Source organism: Bufo gargarizans, chromosome 3 (assembly GCF_014858855.1).
Source record: "Bufo gargarizans isolate SCDJY-AF-19 chromosome 3, ASM1485885v1, whole genome shotgun sequence".
Taxonomy (NCBI): Eukaryota; Metazoa; Chordata; class Amphibia; order Anura; family Bufonidae; genus Bufo; species Bufo gargarizans.
The window spans coordinates 112,476,139-112,498,746 of record NC_058082.1 but is presented as its reverse complement, the minus strand read 5'-3'; the positions used below and the strand labels follow the sequence as shown (position 1 = coordinate 112,498,746).

At 44.1% G+C, this 22,608-nt stretch overlaps 1 protein-coding gene across 5 annotated transcripts in view; it reads left to right on the top strand.

The window, feature by feature from the left end:
• The first annotated feature begins 10,342 nt into the window (after nt 1–10,342).
• The window catches only part of GLI1 (GLI family zinc finger 1), a 138,365-nt gene continuing 126,099 nt past the window's right edge, over nt 10,343–22,608 (top strand). For all 5 annotated transcript variants that reach the window (XM_044287823.1, XM_044287821.1, XM_044287820.1 and 2 more), the window contains exon 1: nt 10,343–10,888. The gene's annotated coding sequence lies outside the window, so the exon portion shown is untranslated. The remainder of the gene's footprint in view (nt 10,889–22,608) is intronic.

The following is a 22,608-nucleotide window of genomic DNA, read 5'->3' as shown; positions in this document are numbered from 1 at the left end:
CCTTTTAACAGTGACTTTCACAGTGGCCGACCCTTTTACGGTGACTGCCCCTTTAACAGTGACTTTAGTGACCGCCCCTTAAACAGTGACTTTCTCAATGGCCGCCCTTTTAACGGTGACCGCACTTTAAGTGTGACTTTCACAGTGACTGCCTCTTTAACAGTGATTTTCACAGTGGCCGCCCATTTAATAGTGGCCTCCACTGTGCCCTCCCCTTTCACAGTGAACTCCACGGTGCTCACCCCTTCTAGTGACCGCCCCTTTAACAGTGACTTTCTCAATTGCTGCCCTTTTAACGGTGACCGCACCTTTAACTGTGACTTTCACAGTGACCGCCCCTTAACAGTGACTTTCACAGTGACCGACCCTTTAACAGTGATTTTCACAGTGACCGCCACTTTAACAGTGAACTCCACAGCTCCCGTCCGTTTCATAGTGGCCCCTGCCCCCCATGCATGTAGCAGTGTAGTTGTGCCGTCATACGTCATATGACTGAATATTTCAGGACCTGCGAACTGCTAAAATCTGTGATCAGTAGGACCTGCAAGCTTCTATTGGCTGATAAGGGACATGTGACCGTGTGTATGGTGCAGGACATCATAATACACTCAACTGCTGCAGAACATCACTGTATACATCTTTGCTACTGCAGAACATCATAATGCACCTCTCAGCTGCTGCAGAACATCCTATTGCACCCCCCCCCCCCCCTGCTGCAGAACATCACTTTATACATCTTTGCTGCTGCAGGACATCATAATACACCTCAGCTGCTGCAGAACATCATAATATACACCTCAGCTGCTGCAGAACATCATAATACACTCCCCAACTGCTGCAGAACCTCATAATACACACATCAGCTGCTGCAGAACATCACTATATACTTCTTTGCTGCTGCAGACCATCATAATACACACCTCAGCTGCTACAAAATATCATAATATACACCTCAGCTGCTGCAGAACATCATTATACATATTTACACTGCTGCAGAACATCCTATTGCACACCTTCCCTGCTGCAGAACATCACTTTATACATCTTTGCTGCTGCAGAACATAATAATACACACCTCAGCTGCTGCAGAACATCATTATACACATTTCCACTGCTGCAGAACATGATTATCTGATCCTATATAACACATAGTGCTTTGTTCACATCTGTGTTGGAGCCTCAGTCTCAGATCAGGTCCTAAATGCTGGACACAATTTTGCAGCCTGCCAGGCTCCATGATGGAAACCCATCAGATCTCATCATAGTCAGCAGGATCCATTGGGAGTTGTTGTCCATGATGTGTGAGATCCGGCACTAGTAGGATTTTCATTGTTGTGCTCCTATGACTATTTTAATTGCTTATATAACATATTCCACAGAGCTTTGCAGACATTATCATCACTTGCTGTCCCCGTGGAGCTCACAATCTAAATTTCCTATCAGTATGTCTTTGGAGTGTGGAAGGAAACGCAAGCAAACATGAGGAAAACCAACGAGCCATTGTGCTGCTCATGGCATATTGCTTTATAATATGTATAGCATATAGAACTTGGCTCTATATTTTATGGTTAGATAATAGATAGATAGATAGATAGATAGATGATAGATAGATAGATAGATAGATAGATAGATAGATAGATAGATAGATACAGGGGCGTAACGATCGCGGTCGCAGGGAGTGCGACTGCGACCGGGCCCGGCGGGGGGAGGGGCCCGCTGTACTAACATGTAATGAAGCGCTGTGACGGGGCCCAGCATGAAGTACAGTGACAATGCCGGGCCCGGGCCCCCATCAGGGCGCTCCATTACATGTTTAATATGAAGCAAGGTGGGGGAGGTTTGCGCAGAGGGGGGGAGGAGGAAGAGGGGGGACGCGCGCACTCACTCACTCACATACAGTCCGCCCGGCATTTCTTGTCACTGCCAGGCTGTATCCAGATCATCAGTGAAGCAGGAGCTCTAGAGCTCCCTCTGCTGGCCGCACATCGCGCTGCTGGCTGTGGGAGGAGCTCTGAAGGCCCGGGAAACTGCCTTCAGCACAGCCAGCAGTGCCATGTGAGTGTGGCAGCGCAACACCAGGGAAGAGGGTAAGTATGTGTTTTTTTATTTTCTTTTCCTAACACTGCAGACTGGGGGCAAAGGGGAAGGGGGTTGATGGGCACAACTAGAGTGAGGGGGCACAAAAGTGGGCATCTCTACTGAGGGGGCACCTAATATGTCATAACTACTGTGAGGGGGGCACATATAAAGGCATAACTATGAGGGGGCACATATATCAACTACTGTGAGGGGGGCACATAATCTAGCATAACCACTGTGAGGGGCACATATGTGGGCATATTTAATGTGAGGGGCACATAATCTGGCATAACCACTGTAGGGGGGCACATATCTGGTCATAACTACTGTGAGGGGCACATAATCTGGCATAACTACTGTGAGGGGTAACATATCTGGCCATATCCACTGTGAGGGGCACATATCTGGGCATAACCACTGTGAGCGGGCACATATCTGGGCAAACCCCTGTGAGCGGGCACATATCTGGGCATATCCACTGTGAGGGGAAACTTATCTGGGCATAACTACTTTGAGGGGGCACATATCTGGCATAAATACCGTGAGGGGGCACATATTTGGCATAACTACTGTTAGGGGGCACATATTTGGCATAACTACTGTGAGGGACACATATCTGGGCATAACTACTGTGACAGGAACAAAGGTAGGCATAACTGCTGTGAGGGGCCACAAGAAGGACATAACTTTTGTGAAGGGACCACAAGGTGGGCTTAATTACTGTGAAAGGCCACAAGGTGGGCATTAGTACTGTGAGGGGCCACAATGTAGACATTAGTACTGTGTGGTTGCACTTAGGGGAAATGTCCTAAATTACCCTGCTATACATTGGCATAGCTCAGTCTACCAGGCCAGCACAGCGCCCCCTGCTGGTAGTTTCATAGGGGCAGTCACCATCCCTTCCTTATGTGATTATTCTTTTTTTCTCTATCACCACAAGAACCTTGTTCTGGATCCAGCGGACATCACGCCGACGCCAGAGACACCCTGGATGAGGTAGGACCAGATTTTATTAGGACTGGGTGAGTGTAGCCATGCATTGGGCTTAGGGCTCTTTAACACGAGCGGATCCCGTGTGGCTAAACTGCTGTGTGAAAGACAGCCAAGCCCTGTTCCGGACAGCAGAGACACTGAGTAGTAACATGATTGATAATGCTCTTTGCCTCTCTGTGATCGTTTTGCTACAAAATCACGGTGACAACTTTATCTCATTGTGATTTCGTAGTAAAAAGGTCACAGAGAGGCACGGAGCTGTCTCTGCTGTCCGGAATGGGGCTTGGCTCTCATTCACGCAGCGGACTAGCCGCACGGGAAAGAGCCCTTAGTAAGAAATTCTGCCGCTTCTTTGTATAAATGGGGGGGGGCCCCGATCCAAAGTTTGCACTGGGGCCCATAACACTCTAGTTACGCCACTGGATAGATAGATAGATAGATAGATAAATAGATAGATAGATACAGTGGCGTAACTAGAAATGACTGGGCCCTACAGCAGATTTTTCAACAGGACCCCCTCCACCCAGCAACCCCCCTTCCCATGCAACCTCCACTCATGTGGCTAGTCAAGATCGCTCTCTCAGACGAGGCAGCCACTCCGTCAGTTTCCTACAGTCTCAGGGGCCCTAAAAATAAAAACTTTTAGTCCTTCTCCTGTGTGGACCCTTTCTGAGTTTGGGCCCCAAAGCAGCTGCTTCCTCTGCTTCCCCTATAGCTACGCCCCTAGATAGATAGATAGATAGATAGATAGATAGATAGATAGATAGATAGATAGATAGATAGATAGATAGATTTGCATATATAATGTACGGCAAATCATGATATCTTATGTATAATGCACAGTACTGTACAGGTGAAACTCGAAAAATTAGAATATCGTGCAAAAGTCCATTTATTTTAGTAATGCAAATGAAAAGTAATTGCATTAATGCAGCTTAAAATTTAAATTTTGTGAAAAGGTTCCATATTCTAGGCTCAAAGTGTCACACTCTAGTCAGCTAATTAATCCATACCCCCTGAGCAAAGGGTACCTCAGATTGTGACTTTGGGGTTTTTATAAACTATAAGCCATAATCATCCAAATTGTAACAAATAAAGGCTTGAAATATCTCGCTTTGCATGTAATGAGTGTCTCTCATATGTTAGTTTCACCTTTTAAGTTTGCACAATATTTTTCAAGTTTCACCTGTATATGATATTTATATAATGTGCAGTGTGGGGACTCGCTCTGGTAGACAGGATTAGCAGACACAGTATAGAGGCAGCAACAAGTTCTTTGGATCAAACAGTTCAGTGTTTTATTCTCACTTTAGGCAAGTGACAAAACAAGTAGTCATATTAGGCTACTTTCACACCTGCGTTAGGTGCGGATCCGTCTGGTATCTGCACAGACGGATCCACACCTATAATGCAAACGATTGTATTCGTTCAGAACGGATCCGTTTGCATTATGAAGAACAAAGTCAAAACGGATCCGTCCTGACTTACATTGAAAGTCTATGGGGGACGGATCCGTTTTCAATTGCACCCTATTGTGTCAGTGAAAACCGATCCGCTCCCATTGACTTACATTGTAAGTCAGGACGGATCCGTTTGGCTCTGCATCACCAGGCGGACACCAAAACAAGCAAGCAGCGTTTTGGTGTTCGCATCCAGAGCAGAATGGAGGCGGAACGGAGCCAAACATCCATTCAGAATGCATTGGGGCTGAACTGATCCGTTTTGAACCGTTTGTGAGATCCCTGAAACGGATCTCACAAACGGAATTCAAAGCGCCAGTGTGAAAGTAAAAAAAAAAAAAGTCACCAATGCGGCAATTCTGCCTCAAAGAGTCCTTGCTCATAGCAGCACCAACCTGTTTTCACGCCAAACAGGTAGCAAGCCTTCATCCAGACACAAGGCTCCCAGATCCCAACACAGAGACCTCGCTTCTGAGCCCAGCTGCCTATTTAAGGACAGCCAGATGCCGCCAAAACCCGGACCGGCATTTAAAATACGGTCCGGTATTTGACCTCACCTGGCTGTAAATCAGCCCAGCAGCACATGCGGGGAGGAAAATACCTGTTTTCCCAGACCAATCCTCTCACTGTGTCGCATACCTCCCCCTCCCCCCCGTGAACACGCACCAGACAGTGTCTCCGGGAAAAGGCATCTGCACATCCCTGTAACCGGCCTGCCCTGTTTCCACCGAAAACTTAAAGTTTTGTAGGGAGAGAAACCATTGGGTGACCCGGGCATTTCTGTCCTTGGCCTGGCTTATCCACTTGAGAGTGGAGTGGTCATTCACCAGGCGGAATTTTCTCCCCAATAAATAATAGTGGAGAGATTCTAGTGCCCACTTGATAGCCAGGCACTCTCTCTCCACTATACTATACTGGGTCTCGGCTGGGGTGAGCTTACGGCTGAGGAAGTCAAAGGGATGCTCCTCCCCGTTGACTTCCTAAGACAGTACAGCACCGAGGCCTACTTAGGAGGCATCGGTCTGTACTATAAACTCCCTATTGAAGTTGGGGGACCCGCATAGGGCCGACTTCAAAGCGGAGAAAGCCTCTTCCGCCTGATCATCCCAGCGAACCATCATTGACTTGTGTCCCTTCAAGAGCCCTGTCAAGGGCGAGACTAGAGTAGCAAAGTGGGGAAGAAACCTCATGTAATAGCCCACCATTCCCAGGAATGACTTTATTTGCCTAGTAGTGACAGGTCGGGGCCAATTCCATATCGCCTCTATTTTGTTCACTTGGGGTTTGATGACTCTGTGCCCAATGACATACCCCAGGTACTTAGTCTCTTCTAACCCTATCGCACATTTTTTGGGGTTAGCGGTTAGGCCAGCTTTCCGAAGGGAGTCCACTACAGCCTGCACTTTGGGTAGGTGACTTTTCCAGTCAGTACTGTGGATGACAATATCGTCCAGGTAAGCCAAAGTGTACCGACGATGTGGGCAAAGCACAATATCCATTAGTCGCTGAAAAGTGGCGGGGCGCCATGCAGACCAAAGGGTAAGAACTTATATTGATACAGCCCCTCAGGCATGATGAAGGCAGTTTTCTCTTTGGCAGCCTCCGTTAACGGAACCTGCCAGTACTCTTTCGTGAGGTCCAAAACAGAAAAATACCGGGCTTGTCCTAACCTCTCAATGAGCTCATCCACCCGGCGTATGGGATACACATTGAATTTGGAAACCTCGTTAAGTTTTCGAAAGTCATTGCAAAACCGCAACGTCCCGTCTGGCTTGGGTATCAATACTATAGGACTGGCCCACTTACTTTTTGACTCCTCAATGACGTCTAGCTGCAACATTAGCTACACCTCCTCCGATATGGCTTGTCTCCGAGAATCGGGTACCCGGTATGGTTTTAATTGGACTTTTGCCTGAGTCTCAGTGACAATGTCATGCTGGATTATGGAAGTGCATCCAGGGAGGTCCGAGAACACATCCGTGTTCCGACTAACGAACTCCCTGGCCTCCTGAGTCTGTTTAGAGGAGAGGCTGTCAGTAATTTTTACTGTGGCAGGCTCCTCCCTTGCATCAGACAGAGGGGCCGGTACCTCTTCTCCTAGAAAACCCGGCCGCGGGCTATCTTCTGTACAGGTTTCCCTATCTTTCCACGGTTTGAGTAAATTCACATGGTAAACCTGCTCCGGCTTTCGCCGCTCTCGCTAGTGTACCTTGTAGTTTACATCTCGTAGGGCCCCTGCCACTTAGCCAGGAACTTACTGTCCACGGTCGGCACCAGAACCAAAACCAGATCACCCGAGTTAAAGATCCGGACCCGAGCCTGCCGATCATAGACCCAACTCTGGGCTCACTGAGCTGCCTCCATATGCACCCTAACAAGAGGCAACACTGTCTCTATCTGATATTGCATCTGGGTAACGTACTCAATGACACTTTTATGTGGAGTGGGTTGTTGTTCCCACGCCTCTTTGGCCACGTGCAAGAGACAGTGAGGGTGTCTGCCATATAGCAGTTCGAAGGCGAGAACCCAATAGAGGCCTGGTGTAACTCTCGCACTGCGAACATGAGATAGGGCAGAAGGAGGTCCCAGTCCTTCCCATCTTTAGACACTACCTTTTTCAACATGTTTTTTTAATGTTTGGTTAAACCGTTCTACCAGACCATCCGTTTGCCGATGGTACACGGACGTCCATAGTTGTTTTATGTGCAGCAACTTACAGAGTTCCCTCATCACCTTCAACATAAAAGGGGTCCCTTGGTCGGTCGGAACCTCTTTAGGTAGTCCTACTCAGGAAAACATCTCCATTAACTGCTTAGCTATGAGTTTGGCTGAGGTATGTCGCAGTGGCACCGCCTCCGTGTACCGAGTTGCGTAGTCTAGAATGACTAAGATGTGTTGATGCCCTCTGGAGGACTTTGGTACTGGGCTTATGAGTTCCATAGCTATTTGGTCAAACGGTACTTCGGAGACTAAGGGACTACAGAAATGTGGCTGGGGGTTAGTTATCTGGCAGGTCAGGCAAAACTTACAAAACTCTTCTACTTCACTGAATATGCTAGGCCAGTAAAACCACTGTATACGAGTTTTCTGCAGCCCCAGGTGTTCCCCGAGAATGTGTTGGTGGGCTAGCTCTAACACAAGCTTGCGATAAGCCTTGGGGACCACCAACTGTTCAATAGGCTCACCCCGTACTTGGTTTACCCGATACAACATATCCTGATGAGCCACAAAACAGGGAAACACTGACTCTGACCCAGGTTGTTGTGGTTCACCATCTACTATTAACACATTTTCCCAGGCGTGGGATAGGGTTGGGTCCCGACGTTGGGCGGTGGCAAACTTATCCCCGGAGACGTTGAAGTCTGCCAATTCAGGATCCGGCGGCAAGTCCTCCATGTCTCCCACCATCACACTTAGAGGGGTTGTCTCCCCCTCTTCCACCAAAGTGGCGATCACACCTACCGTGGCCCGTCAGTCTCAGGTTCCCTGGGTTCTGGTCTTCCCCCTGAGCCCGGGCCACTCTGCTAGGGTTACCCCTGTCTCATGGGTATCAGTCACCCTCATAGTAGGCCACAGTGCTGGGAAGCCCGGGAAGTCTCTTCCTATTATAAGTTCATAATGTAGATTTGTGGTGACAGCCACCTCGTGGGTCCATTTACTGGCCACCGTGGTTAGAGACACCAGTGCGGTGTGGTAGTCTTTTAAGTCTCTGTGGATGCACATCACCCCGACTAGCCGGCCAGTATACTCAGTGGACCACACCAGGGTAGCCCTTACTAGGGTCACCAGACTCCCCTAGTCCGGCAGAGCCTCCGCCGGATTGTCTCCCACTTCCACCTGGCACAAGTGATCTAGGGACTCTGGGTTACCTGTTGCACACAGCCTCCTGGCATATAGCGACTAAAGGTAGCCATTGTTAGTGTCCATGGGCTCAACCCGAAGGGGACAGTCAGCCCTTGCATTGCCAGGCTCCTGACACCGCCAGCAGACTACCGGAGCCAGGTTCTCTGTGGGTACATCCCAGACAGGTTTTATTGGCTCAAATCTATGGGCCTGGGGTGGAGATTTCCGGGGTTTGCCGACCCCCCTCCCGACAGAACCCTCCTTTAGATTCCTTGTAGCTTCATAGCGTTCTACCAGGTACACCATCTCAAGGGCATTGCCAGGAGACACCTGACCGTTTCAGTGCTGGAGAGGGTATGGCAAAGCCCTCCAGAACATATCGGCTAATAGTCTATCTAGCATAGTCGGGGGACTCAGCACGTCAGGCTGTAGCCACTTTTGCAAGAGGTGGAGTAAGTCATAATACTGGGTCCTCGCACGCTCAGCCGGCTTAAACCCCCACTGATGTACCCACTGGGCCCGGACCAACACATTTACCCCCAGTCTTTCCATAATCTCACCCTTTACTTTTTGGTAGTCGGCCGCTTGATCGTCCGGCAAGTCTAAATGCACCTGCTGGGAATCGGCTGCCAGGAACGGAGCGACGACCTCAGCCCACTGGTCACGGGGTAGCTTTTCCTTAATGGCCACTTCCTTGTACATCGCCAGGTAGGTTTCAATGTCGTCTGCGGGGGTCATCTTAGGAATAACGGCATGGACTGCTTTCCGGGCATAAGGGTTGCTCCTGCTGTCTGCAAAGCCATCACTTGTTATAGCAGCAGCTGGTTAGTCTCTTGCTGCTGCTTATTAGCCTCGCATTGCTGCAGATTTGTCTCTCGCTGCTGCAGATCAGCCTCCATGAGGGCCTTCACAACAGCCTCCATTTTGTCATAGGGCACTGGTTGTAATACAGCTGGTTTAATGTACGACATACAAACGTGCCGGAAAAAATGCAGAAACCAAAAATATCTGCGTTTACGCCAGCCTCACTGCTCTTGCCCACATCCTCCACCAATTGTGGGGACTCGCTCTGGTAGACAGGATTAGCGGAGGCAGTATAGAGGGGACAACAAGTTCTTTGGATCAAACAATTGAGTGTTTTATTCACACTTTAGGCAAGTGACAAAACAAGTAGTCAAATTCAAACAAAAAAGTCACCTTGCGGTGTTGGTGGTAATTTACACCATGCGGCAATTCTGCCTCAAAGAGTCCTTTCTGATAGCAGCACCAACCTATTTTCACGCCACACAGGTAGCAAGCCTTCATCCAGACACAAGGCTCTCAGATCCCAACACAGAGACCTCGCTTCTGATCCCAGCTGCCTATTTAAGGACAGCCAGATGCCGCCAAAACCCGAACCGGCATTTAAAATACGGTCCGGTATTTGACCTCACCTGGCTGTAAATCAGCCCAGCAGCACATGCTGGGAGGAAAATACCTGTTTTCCCAGACCAAACCTCTCACTGTGTCACAGTAGCCATTGTATCTTATCTGTATATAATATACAGCATTGCACCTGATGTGTATATTGCACTGTATTACACTCTGTCAATCATATAAATATACAATGCAGGCTATATATTGTTTATAATCTATGCATTTGCATTACATAATATGTGTATATAATTTGAAAAGTTGCATTACTCGTAGTCATATTTATAAATCTAATACACTTTAAGCTGACAGAATAATTATTAAATGTCAGCCGAGGTTTTGAGAAAGGTTATCAAGTATACATTGAGATTTTTCAGTGCCTTGTTTTTGTCTGAGTTTCTCCCACTGGAATGTGGCTCAGTCAATGGCCCTTCCTCCTCCCCCTCACTTCATGGCATTCCAATCCGCATCCCACATGTTATCCATGCCACATCTTCCTTCCAGCCCAAGAAACCACAGACAGCATGCTGAGAGCTGAGAATCCTCTGGGTCTCCCCATCCCAACCACACACAGTGCCTAGTCTGACTGCTCAGCCTTCAACGTATGCCTAAAAACTGAGCAAAAGAGACAAAAAAAGAGGACAAATCCGAGCACCTTCTGCAGCTCAACAACAACTGGACCCTGAAACTGCAGGAAAAGTTACCGCTTGACTCAGAGACACAAGGAGGAGGCAGATTTCATGGAAATCAGATCACTCCTTCCTTGCTTCAGGGTGGTCCTCCTGTGAGAATGAAATATTTATAATTACAACCAGAGGAGAAAACAAGCACAAACTCGGCGGAAAACTCTCTTCTTCTTAAAGGGTTAATAGATCCCCGAAAGAAAAGGATGTTTGGAGCAATCGCAGTGATCAACTAGAACATTATTTTATACTTTTTCTGAAACTTTTTTTCATCTGACTCTGGATGTGTCCATTTTTTCAACTCTTGGAAAACGTGGATTTTTAAGGAACATTTGGCTCCATGTAAAGAAGACTTGGAGAGCGAGGAATATTGGAGTCGGATGGTGGCGGCGCGTATTCCGGGGTGGTAATTGTCAGGTAAGGCCAGAACATGGAGGCTTATCATTTCCTATAGATTTCCAAATGTAACAAGAGGAGAGGTTCAGGGGAGCAGTTTTATCTTCTCTCTGCTCGAAATGTCAATATTGGGGCAGGATGAAAAGTTCTGCATTGGTAGAGCTGTCACTGTGAGCGCCCAGACGCATGGAGGTGCCTGTTCTACTGGGGTTCAAGTAGTAAAGTAAAGTATTTGCCTACAGATGTAGCAGAGCTGAATTTAGCACATAATTGTTTCTTATGTGTGACATGATTGCGACCCAAAGTTAGTTAAAATAGTGCAGTCCTATGGCAAACCCTACAGTGATCAACCATCGTTATGTCATGGTACATTGTGTGACAAACCCAGTTCCGCTACATCGGTGCTTATTACTATTTACATTGCAACACAAATATAATATATTGTGAAGTAGCCTGACAAACAGTTTTTTCTATCTGTCTATCTATCTATGTAATTATATCTATTTATCTATGTAATTATATCTATTTATCTAATCTATCCATCTCATATACCGTATATTATATACCTCATATCTATTATCTATCTATCAATCATCTATTTATCTATCCATCTATCTATCTATCTATCTATGTAATTATATCTATTTATCTAATCTCTCTATTTACCTCATATATCGTATATTATCTACCTCATATCTATTATCTATCTCCTATCTATCTATTATCTATCTATCTACCTCATATCTATCTATCTATTTATTATCTATCTATCTACCTCATATACCGTATATTATCTACCTCATATCTATCTATTACCGTATACAGTAAGTTGCCTGTGCCTCATTTTACAATTAGCGTCCCGTTCTTTGATGCAGTGACTGGTTGCCTTGTGAGGACGCAGTAAATTTTGGATTGCCAGTGGCAGCGTTGGCTAGTAAAACGTCACCTGTTGCCTTACAGGGGGGTCTGCGATGTGCAATTACAGGCCTAATGATATACTTCTGCAGCCTCCTTAGCAGTGCTGTCAGAATCTATAATCATCGTATCCAATAGCATCTGCAGTTCTTTCACTTTCACGTTTTGGGACGTACGTGTACTCAGATGTTCCCCAATCGATGGTGAAGTACGCCAACTTCTTAGGTGCTGTTCACATCACATTTTTGCTCTACGTTTAACAAAAGCAAGGATGCAAAAGTGTAGTGCGCTCTGTTTTCCCATCGATGCAGGATCCAGCAAAAAAAAAAAAACGGTGCATTTTCTTTTTACAATGGAACCTCATGGCGATGGATGCCACTGTATGGAGACATCCGCTTAACGTCTATGTCATGTCTACACGTAAAACGTTGGATAAAAAGACGTGATGTGCCTTACGTGTACATTGTGGCAAAGAGGCTTATTATACGTTACTATACAGAGGCTGTTGTCATAGCGATATATAAACACCATGTAGCAGAGCTGAACAAAGCTCAATGTGATATTACATCTAGTTATTTGTCATATTCCACACGACCGCAGGTAAGCCTATCCAGTAATCTCAGCCAAGTAAGGGGTTCCATGACACATTCAGCTCTGCTACATCTGTGTGTATATTAGCTTGCCATCAGTCATCAATCTGATTCGTTTTTTGTCCTAAATCCTGTTTTATTTTATTCTTCGACGTACTTTGAGCATTTGTCTAAGCAAAGTTTCTTGTCACCGTGTTCTCGTAATCCCCAACTTATTTGAAGTTGAAAAGCCCGGCATTAAGAGGGTTCTTGACTGGTAAACAATGAACAGCGTGCTTTCCCTCCAAAGTGCGTCACTAGCATGATAAATGTCGGAGGCCGAGTAGGACCACTTGGCCAACCTCTTCACCACTTATACCATTCAGATTTGGTAATACTAATGCCTTTTTGGATGTCCAGTGTTCTTTCTGGCTGGCATTGCCTGTTGTAACAATGGCCCTAAGGGGCCACATTGTGGGGCGAGTGAAGAGGCCCCACATTTGTAACACCCATGTAGATGAGTTGTTCTGTTCTTATGAAGGTTCTTACAACAATTCACTCTTCACTTACGAGACTGACGTTGATCAAGAGCTCCTTAAGCCTGACCTATGACAGACTAATGAAAGCAGCATATTTTTATATTGCTGAAGTATAAAATGCCCGTACTCCGCCATACGTTACACTCAAAGATAACGGAGGAAATTGTGGGGGGGGGGGGGGACTAAAACTCAGGGGTACTGACTGATCGCTAAGCTGAAGAAGAAATAATTATTAGAAAAAAAAGATAAAACGAGGGAACAAGGTAACGCGTTTCAGGAGGGTTCTCCCCTCTTCATCCGACTCCATAAAGGCACGATTCTTGGTTTCAGATATACACAAATTTCCATTTCTCCCTGTTCTACAATATTTATGTTGTCACGCAATTAAAATAATACGGCAATAAAGTGTCACTTTGCATGGCATTTTATTACACTGTGGCATATGGTTTTACGGTATATTAAACTGTAATCTGGCACTTTGCAGGTATTTATTATTCTGTATCGATACGGATAATATACATTTACTGGGAGTCCTATGTAAAACAGGCAAAAATGCGCCAATATGTTGAGTCTGCTATATCCGTGTGTCTTTCCTGTTAGCATACGAGGGTATAGGATATCGTTCTGTCACCGACTAACTATCTTTATGGCTGGGTTTATACAGCAAATAAATGAGGGCGAAAGTTTCTAAAAACAACAGGATAATTTGACCCCGACATCAGCATTATTTTTTTCTTTCAGTCTGCTCATCGCTGTGATTGCCTTTTTTAGGATTATTTGCTTTGATTACTGTTTAGCCCCTGCTGCTCCACTGCTTCCCTGTGTTTGCAGTTCATAAATGGGAATAAACAAGGCGTGCGCCAGATAAACACGTTGGGTCCATTAGTATGAGCTTATTTATTAACGGCTGTGTTGTAGAAGCTCTATACGTCACATACGAAAGTATGGATTTATGTGCCACATGAGTTACCGCATCCGTTGTGTCATAATCAGAGGGACATATACTGTAAGTTGACTCTTGTTCTTGCCAGAAGGAAAGTTCTTACTGTACAGAATCAGTAATGTGATGCTGGTCCAATATCCAAGTATAGGAGATGCAGCGGCAGCAGTCACACCAGGCCCAAATGCCTGGCTGCCCCCATAGGAGCCTACCCGGGATGCATTATAGCGGGGATCCCTGCTGTCAATGTTGTACCGGGGACCAGGAGCTTGGGGATAACCCCCTGGGACTATGCACCATGTTTAGTGATGATGGAACGTGTTCACCTCTAGGCAGGCTCCTGCTGCTATAATACTATTAGTCATTTTTAGGTTCAAGAACATTTCATATAATGACTTTGTATCGTTCAAATGGAAGCCAAACCCTACACAATGCATTGATTGTATTTGATTATTAAAAAATAACTGCAGCGTTTTTTTCCGAATGCACGTGAGATGAGAACTGGAATTCCACAGATCATAAAAGTATTTCCTGCTATTTTTATATTAAACACATGTAGAAATTAATAATCGTTCTTTCATTTGGCCGTCGGTTTCCATTGGCTGTTAAAACCCCAGAATAATTGTAGATTTTATGGCGCTTAGGAGGGGCTCAGTCTACTGTATAAACTCGCAGTACCTACTTCATCTTATGTATGTAACCTATTTTTTATTTTATTTTTTGCTTTTTTTTTTGTTACGCATTTTTGGGATTTCATGCATTTATCGGACATTATCTTCTGTGGACGCAGGCCTAGTTCGAAGCTCCTTGTCCCAATGCAAAATGTGTAACTAGCATCATTTCTAGTACTGGCTCCAGGTGTAACCGCAGTCCATGCAACCACCTGTAGTTAGGGCCCTAATCAGGGTGCAAATGTTTGCGGCTTGCGAAGTAATTGGGCAGATTGGGGTCATTAGACCGCGTTCACATCTGCGCTGTGAACTCTGGCAGTCTGTGATATATGCCGGCCTTCAGCCAGACAAATGTAGTATTTTCTGTCCGGCCAAAAGCTGGCATATATGCCGTATACAGTGACCGGATCAGAGTGTCAGCCTTAGGCCTGTTTCACACAAGCGTGACGGATTAGGCTACTTTCACACTCGCATTTGGTGCCGATCCGTCACGGATCTGCACAGACCAATCCGTTTATATAATACAACCGTCTGCATCCGTTCAGAATGGATCCGTTTGTATTATCTGTAACATAGTCAAGACGGATCCATCTTGAACACCATTGAAAGTCAATGGAGGACAGATCCGTTTCTCTATTGTGCCAGATTGTGTCATAAAAAACGGATCCGTCCCCATTGACTTACATTGTGTGCCAGGACGGATCTTTTTGGCTCAGTTTCGTCAGACGGACACCAAAACGCTGCAAGCGGAATGGAGACGGAACAAAGGCAAACTGATGCATTCTGAGCGGATCCTTTTCCATTCAGAATGCATTAGGGCAAAATTGATCCGTTTTGGACCGCTTGTGAGAGCCCTGAACTGATCTCACAAACGGAAACCAAAACGCCAGTGTGAAAGTAGCCTTAGGTCAGGATGCGTTCAGTGAAACTCACACCATTTTGCAAGCAAGTTCAGTCAGTTTTGTCTGCGATTGCGTTCAGTTGTTCAGATTTTTCCACGCAAGTGCAATGTGTTTTGATGCGTTTTTTCACACGTGTGATAAAAGACTGAAGGTTTACAAACAACATCTCTTAGCAACCATCAGTGAAAAACGCATTGCATCCGGACTTACTTGCGGATGCTATGCGATTTTCACTGAAGCCCCATTCACTTCTCTGGGGCCAGGGCTGAGTGAAAAACGCAGAATATAGAACATGCTGCGATTTTCACGCAACGCACAAGTGATGTGTGAAAAATAATGCTCACGTGCACAGCCCCATAGAAATGAATGGGTCCGGATTCAGTGCAGGCGCAATGTGTTCACTTCACGCATTGCACCCACACGGAAAACTCGCTCGTGTGAAAGGGGCCTAACTTGTGAGGCTACAGGCCTTGTTCACGTGTTCTGTAGGCGTACAATAGAGAAATAGATAAAAACTACACAGAAAGACCATGTGCTTGACATGCAGTTGTTTTCTAGGACTATGGAGAGGGGATAAAGGGACATTTCAAGGAGCTGTTATTATTACAGTTTTCATAGGAAACCACACATCGACCTATATGTTTATTTGCAGCCTCATTCATATATGAAGTGTGCACACTAGGACATCATTAACGAAATGGACCTTATATATGAAATCTGTTGCAAACAATATCAGAGGTGTCGGATTAAATGTAGATTTCTTGACAGATAATTTTCCTGGGTAAATTAAATTAAGGCTAGGTCTACACGACGTCATTTGGTGCACAACTACACTGCAACATTTGTAGTGTAACATTTTGTTGCACTAATGTCGCGCGACAAATGTCGTCGTGTAGACCTAGCCTAAGGTACCCATTTCCCCTGCCTGAAATCTAACTCTGAATATCATTTATTGTAAGATAAACATCAAGCCCTTTTTAAATACTGTATTTACCATAGTAATTTAACTACACTAACTGTAAAGAATCCTTAAATCAATATTGATGGCTAAACAATAAGGAAACACACACACATAAGGATATATATATATATATACTTCCAGTAGAACAATAGTATGGTGTATTCTGGGATAAAAGAGTTAACAAACACAGTGATTGATTGTAGGGTCCTTGATTGTATTCACATATGAAAGATGTGCTATATGCAGTTGGCCTTGTATGAGAAAATGTATGTATGACAGTACAAGCTAGCCCAAGAGGGGTGCCCTCACTATTACATCCATATGCCATAATGGAAAAACCCAGTCAAGGGCAAAAATAGTTGTACAGTATATAAGAGGCTTTTGAATATGTGGGATGTATTTTAATTTTCTGTATGATCAGTGCTTTAACTAATAATATCAGAGGACCCCAATGTGAAATACTAAAGATCAATACAGCAAATACAGAAGTGGCACAGGTACACATTTTGCTAATCACTCACATTACTGTTTGAATATAATAATAATAATCTTTATTTATTATATAGCCCCAACATATTCCGCCGTGCGTTACAATCAGCGGGTTCATGTACAAACGGAGTCATAAATGACATAGCAACCACCAAGTCAACGATAAAAACAAAAGGAGTAAGGGCCCTGCTCGCAAGAGCTTGCAATCTATGAATATAAAATTAATATAACTTGATCAATATACATTATCTCACAAAAGTGAGTCCACCCCTAACATTTTTTTGTAAATATCTTTTCCTGGGACAACACTGAAGATCTGACACTGTGATACAATGTAGAGTAGTCAGTGTACAGCTTGTATAACAGTGTATATTTGCTGTGCCCTCAAAATAACTCAACACACAGCCATTACTGTCTAAACCGCTGGCAACAAAAGTGAGTACACCCCTAAGGCCCCATGCACACGGCCGTTGTTCACAGCCGTGTGCGGGCCGTGGAACCGCGGCCTGGATCCCTCCTGAGAGCAGGAGCGCACGGCGTCACTGGTTGCTATGACGCCGTGTGCTCCCTGCTGCCGGCACAGTACAGTAATACACTGGTATAGATCGTACCAGTGTATCACTGTATTGCGGCAGCAGCAGGGAGCGCACGGCGTCATAGCAACCAGTGACGCCGTGCGCTCCTGCTCTCAGGAGGGATCCAGGCCGCGGTTCCACGGCCCGCACACGGCTGTGAACAACGGCCGTGTGCATGGGGCCTAAGTGTGTAGACATTAATGGCATTGATCAGATCTTCAGTGTTGTCCCAGGAAAATATATAAAAAAAATAAAAAATGTGAGGGGTGCACTCACTTTTGTGAGATACCATAATTACAACAAATCATAACTATCTGATAATAACTAAAATATATTTTAAATTTGTTCAAAGGCACACCACCATCACCATCGAGTGCAGGAGATGGGTCAGTAATGTAGTAAGAAGGTTCTGCACTCCAAAATTAGTTGCAAGGCGATTCCCAGTACAATAACACACATAGTTTATTAAGGTGATTCCTAGTTCAGCATTTGCTGGAAATCGCCTTAATAAACTATGTGTGTTTACTGCAACTAATTTAGTCTTCTTGACTACAATATAACTAGAGCATAATCCTGCGCACTAGATGATTCCCCCTTACACAGATGGTACTTAGTGCACACGTGCAACAAGAAGATCTTGCCGTGCGCCTCATATAGTTAAAACTGTGACAAGTGGCCAACTTTCTCATCAAAATTCAGGTTGATTTAGGCTAATACATCTACAACTACAAAAATAGTTAATAAAAAGAGTAAATATTGACAGGTCCTTAGACAATACTGTTTGTTCTGTCAACAGTTGTGAGACTCATGTTTGTAAGACACTTATGGCGTGCTGTATGCAAACACGATGAGAGGAAGCAGTGGCTAAAGGCATTGATCTCAACCAGGGAGCTGACAATTCATTTTACAGTCTATATAATATTCCTGCAGCTGATTTGCAGGGCAATACAGTGGTCCCTCAAGATACATTATTAATTGGTTCCAGGACGACCATTGTATGTTGAAACCATTATAAGTTGAGTTATCGGTTCCAAAGCCCCAAAATGTCATCCAAGATAAGAGAAAATGGAGATTTAAGAAAAATAAGCAGATAACTAGGAAGGATAAAACAAGTCCTTACCTATAACAGTCAGGAATAGCTGCTAACTAGCATCTAATACAGCTAGTTTACCAGAGAAGTGGCCTTGATTGGTTGGATCTGAGTCTGAGACATTGTATGCAGAGTCTGGTTTCAACTTACGATGGGTCGGAAAACACTGTTGTATGTTGAAAATATTGTATCCTGAGGCCATTGTATCTTGAGGGATTACTGTATAGAGTTAAACTTTTTTTTTTTGCAGCATTGCAGGAAATATGTCCAAATTCCAAACATAACCAAACATAGGCGGCTGTCTCAGGGCGACTTTTAGAAGTAAAATGGCAGCAGCAATAAAGGAGTAGGTCTGGTGGCCTTGTGGTTAGACCAGTTGCCTGTGAAGTGGGAGATTCTCAGTTGCGTTACACCGCAGCCAATGTTGTTTCATATTTTTAAACCCTGTCTGGCCTTACAAACATACCCAGAGCATTTTTTAGATTACATCTTCCCTCTACTAGTGATAAATGTTTTATATATATATAAATACATATTTTTATATATATATATATATATATATATATAAAACACATATGTACTAAGTAGCTGTAAAGTAGGCGCAGTAAGAAGTTGTTCACATTTATTATAATCATCAGCGTGTTAGTAAAATGACAGTTACAATATTCCGTCCAGTGGACTCCTCTTCGGATTTTCACATCAAATATGAAACACCATAGTCAATGTGTCACATTTCAAGTATTATTAAAATATTATATAATACAGCAATCTAGGCAAGGGCAAAGAAAGGTTATATAAAGAACAGTTTCGAAGAGTTATTTGAAGAATGTCTCCCCATCTCGACTTTCTCTCCTGACAGACATCTAGTTAATACGTGTTACATAAAGGTTTTAATTATTGGATGGCTTGTAGTCCCTTTTAAATTTAGTTGTGGTCAATTTTAGAACCATGAAAAAGGACATTTACGTTTCTCTGGTTTTGTTTTTTAATCTATATCAGTGTTGCAAAGAGAGACAAATGGACAGTTGCTACAATCAGGAAGCACACATACAGAAGGCTATGATACCAATGTTTAGTTTTTATTGTCCCAATATCTACAGTATTCTGCATTGGGTCTTAATTGTGTGTCTATGATTATAATAATAATAATAATAATAAAATGTATTCATATAGCGCCACAATATTCCGCAGCACTTTACAAGTTCATAGGGTTCATGTACAAAACAAAAATAACTGGATAATATGCAACTGAAACACTAGGAGTCAGGGCCCTGTTCGCAAGAGCTTACAATCTATGAGGAATTGGGGGTGACACATAAGGTAGTTGATTGTGATAAGTAGGATTTGAGCCATTATTGAACATATGATTCATATGCATCTCCATGGTAACAGACTACAAACAAACCCTGTGTAGTCTGAACCTGCAGTCATATTTCCTTCCAATTGTACCCTACTTTTACTAACAGACATTTAGTAGCTTTGTAAGAAGTAGGGGGCAGATAAAAGACTGCAGACTACACGGCATAAGAATATACAGAATTTGTCTGCAGTGTCTTATCATAGAGACCTAAAGATCTGCATAGGAGCTGTAGACAAAAATGGTAGCAAATGTTGTTATTAAATGGGTTTTCCGAGAAAGTTTAGCTGATGACCTATTTATTTATTTTACACGCTTATATAGCGCTGCTATATTCCGCAGCGCTTTACAGACATTACCATCAAGCTGTCCCAATGGGGCTCACAATTCTTTGGATAGGTCATCAGACCCACACCGATCAGCAGTTTGAGAAGGCGCTGGCACTCGAAGTAGCGCCATGGCCTTTTCGCAGCTTTGCCTACACCATGTGACATTAGGCTCATCGGTCACGTGGCCTAGGTGCAGCTGAGCCCCATTGAAGTGAATGAGGTTGAGCTACGAGACCAGGCACAGCCGCTATACAATGTACGGTGCTGTGCTTGGTGAGCTGAGCGAAGGCCGTGGTGCTACTGCGAGCGCCGGAGCCTTCTCAAACAGCTGATCATCAGGTGTCCCGGGTGTCGGACCCCGATCGATCAGATACTGATGACCTATCCAAAGATAGTTCATCAGTTAAAAAGTCTCAGAAACCCCTTTAACACTATAGACAATCTAAATTGCATTATTGGGAGCAGTGACTGTTGACAACAACGTACATACTATAGTGGCCATTATTATTACACTAAGGCAGTCTACAATAGGAGAGACATTAGCGTATAGCATCATTGATGTCATTTTATATTGACAATGAGGATGTCACATGCAAAATACTGAACGCCTCTAGGTCTGCGTAATGCAATATTTTATAATATGCTAACATGGAGGCTGTACAGAGAAATGGAAGAAATAAAACAGCTAATCCAAATCTAGTCCGGCCCTGCGGTTCGTTCCCGACAGTGTGACCCTTGCACCACCACATAGTTCAACCTATGTTCACTTGGACTGACAACGGAAACATAGAAATAGGAGACGTTGGGGTACGTTTTCGTGGTCTTTGTTATCCTGTCACTTTAATTTTAGCGTGAGGAGTCCATTTATCGACAATTATGCCTCCCTACAACTGTTACGGGTGTAATGTTTCCCGAACATGGAACCTATTCCCCGCAGGGGAGACTGTTTGTCTGAGACGACGCGGCAGAAATATCCATTTAGGCTCATAAAGAGAATATACTGCAGGGGATCAGAAGAAGGGACTTGAAACTCTCTATATATAACCAATGCAAAAAAAAAAATTTTCTTCATTTTCCTACCATAATTTTCTTCCTTATTAAACTCATGTTTCAATGCCAACCAAAGTTTATCAACAAAAAAATCAGACCCTAATTTTAGTTGTTCTGCTCCATCAGAGGAGCAGAACAACCCATATAACAGAAGTGCCAGATTCGGCACATAACTGACCCAAACAGAGTCAAACAGATCCTATTAACTATAATAGGGTCTGTTTGGGATTCCACTATATTAGTAAAGAAAAAAAAAACTACATGCAGAAGCAGGAGTTTTCTCTCCACTGTTTTTGACTGAAACTGCGACAGAGGCCCCCGGGATATGAACAAGCCCTAATGAGTGCAATAATTCTTATATAAATCCATCTACCTATACAAAAGAAAAAATATTAGATGCCAGAAGAAACTATTATCAGATGCAGATCCGATATATACTGTATATAAATATATAGAGAGAGAGAGAGCAAGAGAACCATGCCTTCTATGAATTTTGCAAAGGAACAAGTCAGAAGGCCCTGCCATGGTAAATCACTGGGAACATTTAGAAAGGATATAGGGTTAGTTTACAAATCTATGGGGTATTTCCATGTGACTTACTCCTGATTCCACACATTTAGGAAGTGTACTGAAAAAAAAATCAGTAGAAAAAAAGCTAATCTGTACTATCCAGGCACTTGTTGCTCTACACCTGGAACCATTTGTACACCTATTCACATGCAAGGAAAGTCCTGCCCTAGGGGTCTATTGTTTCTCTATGTCCATCAGACACATAACAAAAGGCTACATTAGGAAGCTTGCTGTTGGAAATTAGTGAGTATCCCTCCCATGACATTCCAGCATTAACCCAATTTCTGTATGACTTTATGTAACGCCTCTAGGAGAGGTGTCAAGTAGTTAATTGAGATGAGAAGTCATTGTATTAACTGATGGGAGGTTCTGGAATATTGATTGCCATCATGGATACATGAGACAGGATGGCCTCTGCCGAGGGAAGCAACAGGCATTCCTGAGATGACTAGACTAAGCTGGGAAAGGTTGGGACAAGGTCACTTTTACAGGTTCAGGAAATGACCTACACAGGCAAATTAAGGGATGTCCCAAAAAGCTACTTATAGACCTGTTAAATGTCAGCCCATGCCCAGTCTCTATGTACGATGTAGCTGGATTTGACTAGAGTTGATAGGACAGTACTAATAATCTGGTTCATTAGACTAGTTTGAGAGGAGCTTACCAGATATTCAGGTACAATTTTCTACATACTGAAACATTGGAAAACTCCATAAAACCAGATGCCAACTTCAGATGCAGTGATATGCCAAAAACCTTGACACAGTTGCCTAAAGGTGGGAGT